We start from the raw sequence: 6,472 nt of genomic DNA on the forward strand, positions 1-6,472 counted from the left end.
CTGTCTGTCTCACACGCCATTTTATCACTCAATATCAACACTCATCCTTTAGTGCTGCAGATGGGTCAGAAGATTAGTCAAACTTCCGGATGGTGAAAAACTCAAATAGGAAAAATAATCAACAGGAGTGGAGCTTTCAGCCTCACCATCCTGAAAATGTGAGAAGTCTAACTTGCTTTTCTGTTAGTATTTAGTTCACATATCACACTGATTCAATTAACTGGAAGAGCATTTAAAAATAAGTAAACATCTGTATAGCAGAAACATATCCTCTGCATTCCAAGTAGAGATGAATGGATGTTTCAATTTCAGTTCTCTCCATTTCTCATTTTTCAAATATTTAATTCTGTTAAGCACAGAGATCAATATATCAGCTTTGATGTCATTTCTTACAATGTTATAAAGGGTTGAGCGTTGATATTATCATGATTGAGAATAAGTACAACAGAAGCCATGTTAAATAACATGATGGAAGAAGGCACATTTAAGTAAAAAATATTGGGCTGTGTGGGATTTCTTTAACCCAAAAGGTATGAAGTCACTTTAAGTAAGAGGAGATTTATATTCTAATTCAAGTTCCCCTTAGCTAAAAAAAGGAATTACATCTGCAATACAATATGCTAAACTATTTTATGGCAGTGAAATTACTGACAGCTATTGCCCAAACTGCTATGATGCCACTCACTGAATATTCATGGACCTTTCAAATGCTGAGAGAATGAAGCCATCAACAGGATGCTTGAAAACAATGCAGCTCCCATGAAGAAAATGAAAGGTCAGTTTTATTAGAATGAAAATGTCACCACACAGGTCCTACAGAAAAACAAATTTTGTGGAGAGGCAGATGAATGAGGGCTTGGAAGGACAGGAGGAAAGGGGACCTAGAAATGGGAGACACAAAGCCCAGAAGCAGAATGGATGGGGAAAGGGGACAGAGAAGACAGAAAGCAAAGGCAAGGAAGTAGTGAACAAGTGAGTGAAAAAGACAGAGAAATGTAGGGCGATTATTGTTGTTGTTGTTTAGTCGTTTAGTCGTGTCCCCATGGACCAGAGCACGCCAGGCACTTCTGTCTTCCACTGCCTCCCGCAGTTTAGTCAAACTCATGCTGGTAGCTTCGAGAACACTATCCAACCATCTCGTCCTCTGTCGTCCCCTTCACCTTGTGCCCTCCATCTTTCCCAACATCAGGGTCTTTTCCAGGGAGTCTTCTCTTCTCATGAGGTGGCCAAAGTATTGGAGTCTCAGCTTCAGGATCTGTCCTTCCAGTGAGCACTGATTTCCTTAAGAATGGATACGTTTGATCTTCTTGCAGTCCATGGGACTCTCAAGAGTCACCGCCTTTATTGATTCATGAAGATCACCCAGGACCCAAGCAAAGGGGTAAATGTATGCTATTGGCAGCAAGCAAAGTGATGGGTGTAGAGCTAAGAGGTCTGGAATTTGGCTCACAGCAAGGGAAGTATTTTTAAAAAATGTATTTTTATTAAAGATTTCTTAGTTTACAAAAATACATGCATTGTCTATTTTTTCAAGCTGTGTTTTCTACAGATCAGTTTCATTTGTTTTGAGACATTAGTTAGGTTAGGAAGAAAAGGGTGAAAGAGGGAGAGGAATGGTGAGTGGGGTGGGGTCGCGTGGCAATGTTTCTATTCTTCTACTTAGTGTATGTGTGGGGTTTTGTGTCAGCATCACTTGTGTGGGTTCTCTTTACTATTTGTTTGTTGTGTTTCTTTGGTGGTGAGAGAGGCTGGGGGTGGCCTATGGTGTGGTTGGTTGTCTTTGATTGGCTGTAGTGAAATTTGTTTTTGTGTATGAGTGGGGTGGGTGGGTGTTTTTGGATCAGGTTAGACAGATTGATTTGTATGCTGTTGGAAGGTTCTTGTTGTTGTCTCACTGGGTTGTGTATGTGATAAAGGGTAACCATACCGGGCTGAAGGCGTCTTCTTCTATTTGTCCCCATGTCAGTTTCAGTTTGTTGGTTAGTTTTTCTAACAAGGTTGTTTCCCATACTATTTGAGAGTAGGTGGGTTATGAGCTCTTTGCAATGTGAGTGGGCATTATTATCTTGGAAGATGTTTAGTAGGGCCAGTTCTGGAGTGACTTCTAATACAGTGGTACCTCGGGTTAAGAACTTAATTCGTTCTGGAGGTCCGTTCTTAACCTGAAACTGTTCTTAACCTGAGGTACCACTTTAGCTAATGGGCCCTCCCACTGCCACCGTGCCGCCGCCGTGTGATTTCTGTTCTCATCCTGGAGCAAAGTTCTTAACCTGAGGTACTATTTCTGGGTTAGCGGAGTCTGTAACCTGAAGCACCTGTAACCTGAAGCGTCTGTAACCCAATGTACCACTGTACTTGCTTACATATTTTGCATATTTCTTGTATGACTGATGTCAAGAAGAGTTGGATTTTAGGACATTACCGCCACATGTGGAGGTATGTGCCTGTGGAGGTGCATCCTCTCACTCTGAAACTCACTTACAGGTGGTACCTAACACCAAGGAAACTAACGCTAATACACAGCAAAGGAAGTTGAAGAAAGCAAGACACAGAACAATGAGCTGAAAAGCATTTTGAGAAATGAAGGGTGGAGGAAACAGGGATGGTAAGCTTTTACAACAGTCTCATAGGGAAACCACAGCCAATTATCATTATTATTTTAATCCTTCTATGTAACTTTGAAAGGGTCAGGATCCTGATCTAGATCTAGACTTGGAAATTCATAGCAGGCAGCAAGACCCCGAGGCGGTGAGAGGAGATTTAATGTACCCTCTGCTTTTGTGATTACAATCCATGAATGATTGCCAGTCTTCCACAGTGGTTAACAAAAGAATCAGAATGCCTTCCTCTGCATTGCATTTATATGTTATTAGCCAAAATAAATACAATTCAAAAACACCATGAATAAAATTAGAAATGTATTGGCACAAATGTGTTTTCCATCATTCTCATTTAAGTGTAGGCAATGTTTGAAGGTTGTTGTTCTTGTTTTTGAAAGGCAACATAGAAATAAAAATGGAATAAATTAAACAAGACATTTTGATATTCTTTTACAGTTTGCTTTTTTTAAGTAAATCTATTTACATTTGACATTGTTTGACTTAGATTAACCCACTTACAAAATGTGAAAAGAAAAAAATGACATACTGTTTCAGAAGAACTGTGAAGCTACATCATCAATAACTACGTTAAAGCAGTTAAATATGCAGTTGATACAGGTTTTTAAGGAATCCATTGTGGTGAGGAGGGAAGTCCTAAGAATCTTGTTTTATTTGCAATGTTTCTAAGAATGTTAATTGTGTGATTGATTTTGTAAAACCAAATAAAAGCTATTTTTAAAAAAACAAAAAAACTTTGCACCTGGTTCCAGGTCCCCATTCTTGCCAAACTCGATCCTTTACAGATTGATCTGGATTCTCACACATGCCATGATGCAGTGATACCAATTTGCTAAAAGAATAAAAATGCTGCCTTCATTCTTCTAAGTGCTATGTGTTGGTGTCTCACCCTAGCCCCTCCCCAACCTTCTGTTGCCAAGGAATTAATTTCAATTTTCTACTGTAAACCTCTTTTGTAAATAATTTATCCTTGTAGTTTCTTGGAGGCCCTACCAATTCGTTGACCTCTTGTGCCTTGTAGTTCTGGATGTAATTAGTTTTGACAAGCTTTCAGACTAGAGATTAAATAGAGCATGCACGCTAGGAAACTGGGTAGTAGCATTTCTTAGGAAATAGTTCCAGACTTAAGATCTCAATTTCAATTATTAACTGTGTGAAATCTCTCTGTGTCTCCCCCCCTCCCTCTCCCCTCCCCTGTCTCTCAGAGAAACAGTACAACCGCATTTATGGTAGACATAAACTATAAATATAGACCCATCTTACAAGTGGCTCGGCAGCTGTCATTCATAAACCAGAGTATTTCAACAACAAGCTGATTTAGACCCACTGAAATAAAGAAAAGTTCACCAGCTCCTTTAATTAACAAGCACAGTACTCCAATTGATTTAAGCCTGGACTCTTATGATCAAAGCGGAAACCCTTTGTGATGTAGAGAAGATCTGGATGTTAACATCACAAGAATGTATTAAGTCATTTCTGCATCATCTTAACCACACTATGACATCACTAGCTTTTCTTTGATGCTGTTTCCAGGTGTAAGTACAGAACTGGGGTTGGGAGAGACTGGTAGCTTCTTGTATATATGAAATACAGGATACCATTTAAAATGGCTGTTTGTGAATTCATAAATGTAAGTAATTGGAACAAAGCTCAAAACTCTCTTTTTTGTTTAATTCTTCTACAGGCTATACACAAGTCCAAAAGGGATAGAACTTTGTGACTATTTTTGACAGTGTCAAGTGGCCCCTCATCTTTGGGCATTTTGGAGCAGATAGGGACATAGCAACATAGCTGTACAAGTTGAATCTGCTACGTCTTCAATATAATTTCCTAATTATGACTTTTTTCTTCCTTCATAGAAAGATCTCCATATCCTCTATGAAGCAACGGGTAGAAGAAACAATGGCAGTGGCAGCTTTTTAAAAAGAGAGAGAAAATTCACAAACGTGAAGACTTTGTGTGGGAAAATATGTCTTTCCAAATTCAAAAGAATGAGTATTTGGAACATTGATCGTTCTTCCTCTCTATAGCTTTTCATATAGTCCCACAGATTTCAAATGTGTTTAATGACTCAGGAATAGAGCTAAATGAAAGAACCTTTTTTGACTGAGAGATTAAAGAGAAATTGCAATCCGTTTTACAAAACAGTGAGAACATCAAGGGGTACTCACAACAACTGCCAGTGCCTCTTGGGATCAAATAATTTGGAAGCATGAAGTGCCCAAAGAACAAGAGAGGAAGCAATTTGCAGGAAGGAGTTTGCTACTTTGCAAGAAAATTATTAGAATACCAGTTCTCAGGGGGAAAGACTTTTAAGAATTCAGGGCAATTAGACTGTGTTTTCGAAAAATGTTTTGGACAGGGAATATAATAAAATAATCCAGTATTTGCCACTCATCACATGGTCAACACTAGCGTTAAGTAAAGTTATTACAACTGTAAGATATTCAAAAAAGAAAGATAGTCATCAACATGCATTTAGTATTCCTCTTCTGATTTGTGTAGTTAGCATTGTCTAATCCTGACTGTGTAACACTGAAATTGCCATTTATGTATTTATTTATTTTTTAAAGGTACTCGATTCTGTACTTGAGATTCAGTGGTTGAGAAGCTTCACGATTTCATGAAAGCCCTTTGACACCATGAAAAAATCTGGTACATTCCACTGGTGGAGCTGCTTTGCTGGCAAAGATAAAATGGAGTGGAGTCATGGGCAGGATATGAGTGGATATATCTGAGAATAATTAGGCTTAATTGATTTACGGCCCCAATTAAGCGCAACTCCTTCTATGGCTGTCCGGCACTCTTCCGTCGCGACCTCTGCTCAGGTCCTCCTCCGGCAGCCGCAAGTTTGCAGAGTGGAACACAGCGGAACAACTGTTGCTTCAAAACCATCCAAACACACGAAGCGTTAGTGTGCTTATTTATTTATCAGTCCTTTATTGCAGCAGAATATTTACAGCTCAGCATTTCTCAGATTCTCCTGGGCTGCTAGCAGCCATGTCTCTCTCTCACAGATACACAGAGAGAAGTGAAGGTACAGGAAAAAACTCCTCCTCCTTAGCTTCTAAAAGCTGACGTCGGAATGTGACGCACACTCAGAACCCTTAACCGTTTAAGTTCTGAACACTCACACATAGCAGGATCATGTTTATTGTGTATCTATATTCCTCCAGACCCCACAGACACCCCCCCCCCCGTTGATGGTGGAACTTGACGTCAGCTGCAGAACTGGGACAAGAAATGTGGATCCCATTGGCTGGTGGTGGTGTGTGATTGAAAAATGAAAATGAACACTAGAGAATTGGTGTGGGGGGGTGTGGGGGGGTGTGAGAGAGAGAGCATAGAAATAGGATAGTATTGGATTGCCTTTGCCATTCAGGTTTAAATCCTGATACCATTCTTTTTTATTTTTTATTGAATGTTGAAAAGTTTTCAAGATTTTTACAGTAAGAGAATCCCCCTTCCTTCACTTCCCATAAGACCTTCCTTCACTTCCCATAAGATGTCAAGGAGATAAAGAACTTCACAACTTTTAGAAGACATCTGAAGACAGTCCTGTATCAAGAAGTTTTTAATGTTTGATGTTATATTATGTTTTAATATGTGTTGGAAGCTGCCTAGAGTGGCTGGGGCAACCCAGCCAGATGGGCGGAGTATAAATAATAAAATTGTTGTTGTTGCTACTGTTAGAATTGGTGGCACAGGAATCTAGCCAAAAGTTCCCCTTTTTTTTTTTTTTTTTTTTTTGCTTATACCACTATACACTTTCTTCTGCCTGGTCACTGTTGTGTGTTAAAATATGCATATCCAACGTTGCATACTAAACAACTAACAAAGAATCATAGAATTGT

At 39.2% G+C, this 6,472-nt stretch overlaps 1 long non-coding RNA gene across 1 annotated transcript; it reads left to right on the top strand.

The window, feature by feature from the left end:
• Positions 1–3,836: 3,836 nt before the first annotated feature.
• LOC309380678 lies at positions 3,837–5,027 on the top strand. The gene is made up of 2 exons (XR_014173016.1): positions 3,837–4,248; positions 4,478–5,027. It is a non-coding gene; the product is annotated as an uncharacterized lncRNA (long non-coding RNA).
• The last annotated feature ends 1,445 nt before the right edge of the window (positions 5,028–6,472 follow it).

This window comes from Podarcis melisellensis, assembly GCF_964234715.1.
Source record: "Podarcis melisellensis genome assembly, chromosome: 11".
Classification (NCBI taxonomy): Eukaryota; Metazoa; Chordata; class Lepidosauria; order Squamata; family Lacertidae; genus Podarcis; species Podarcis melisellensis.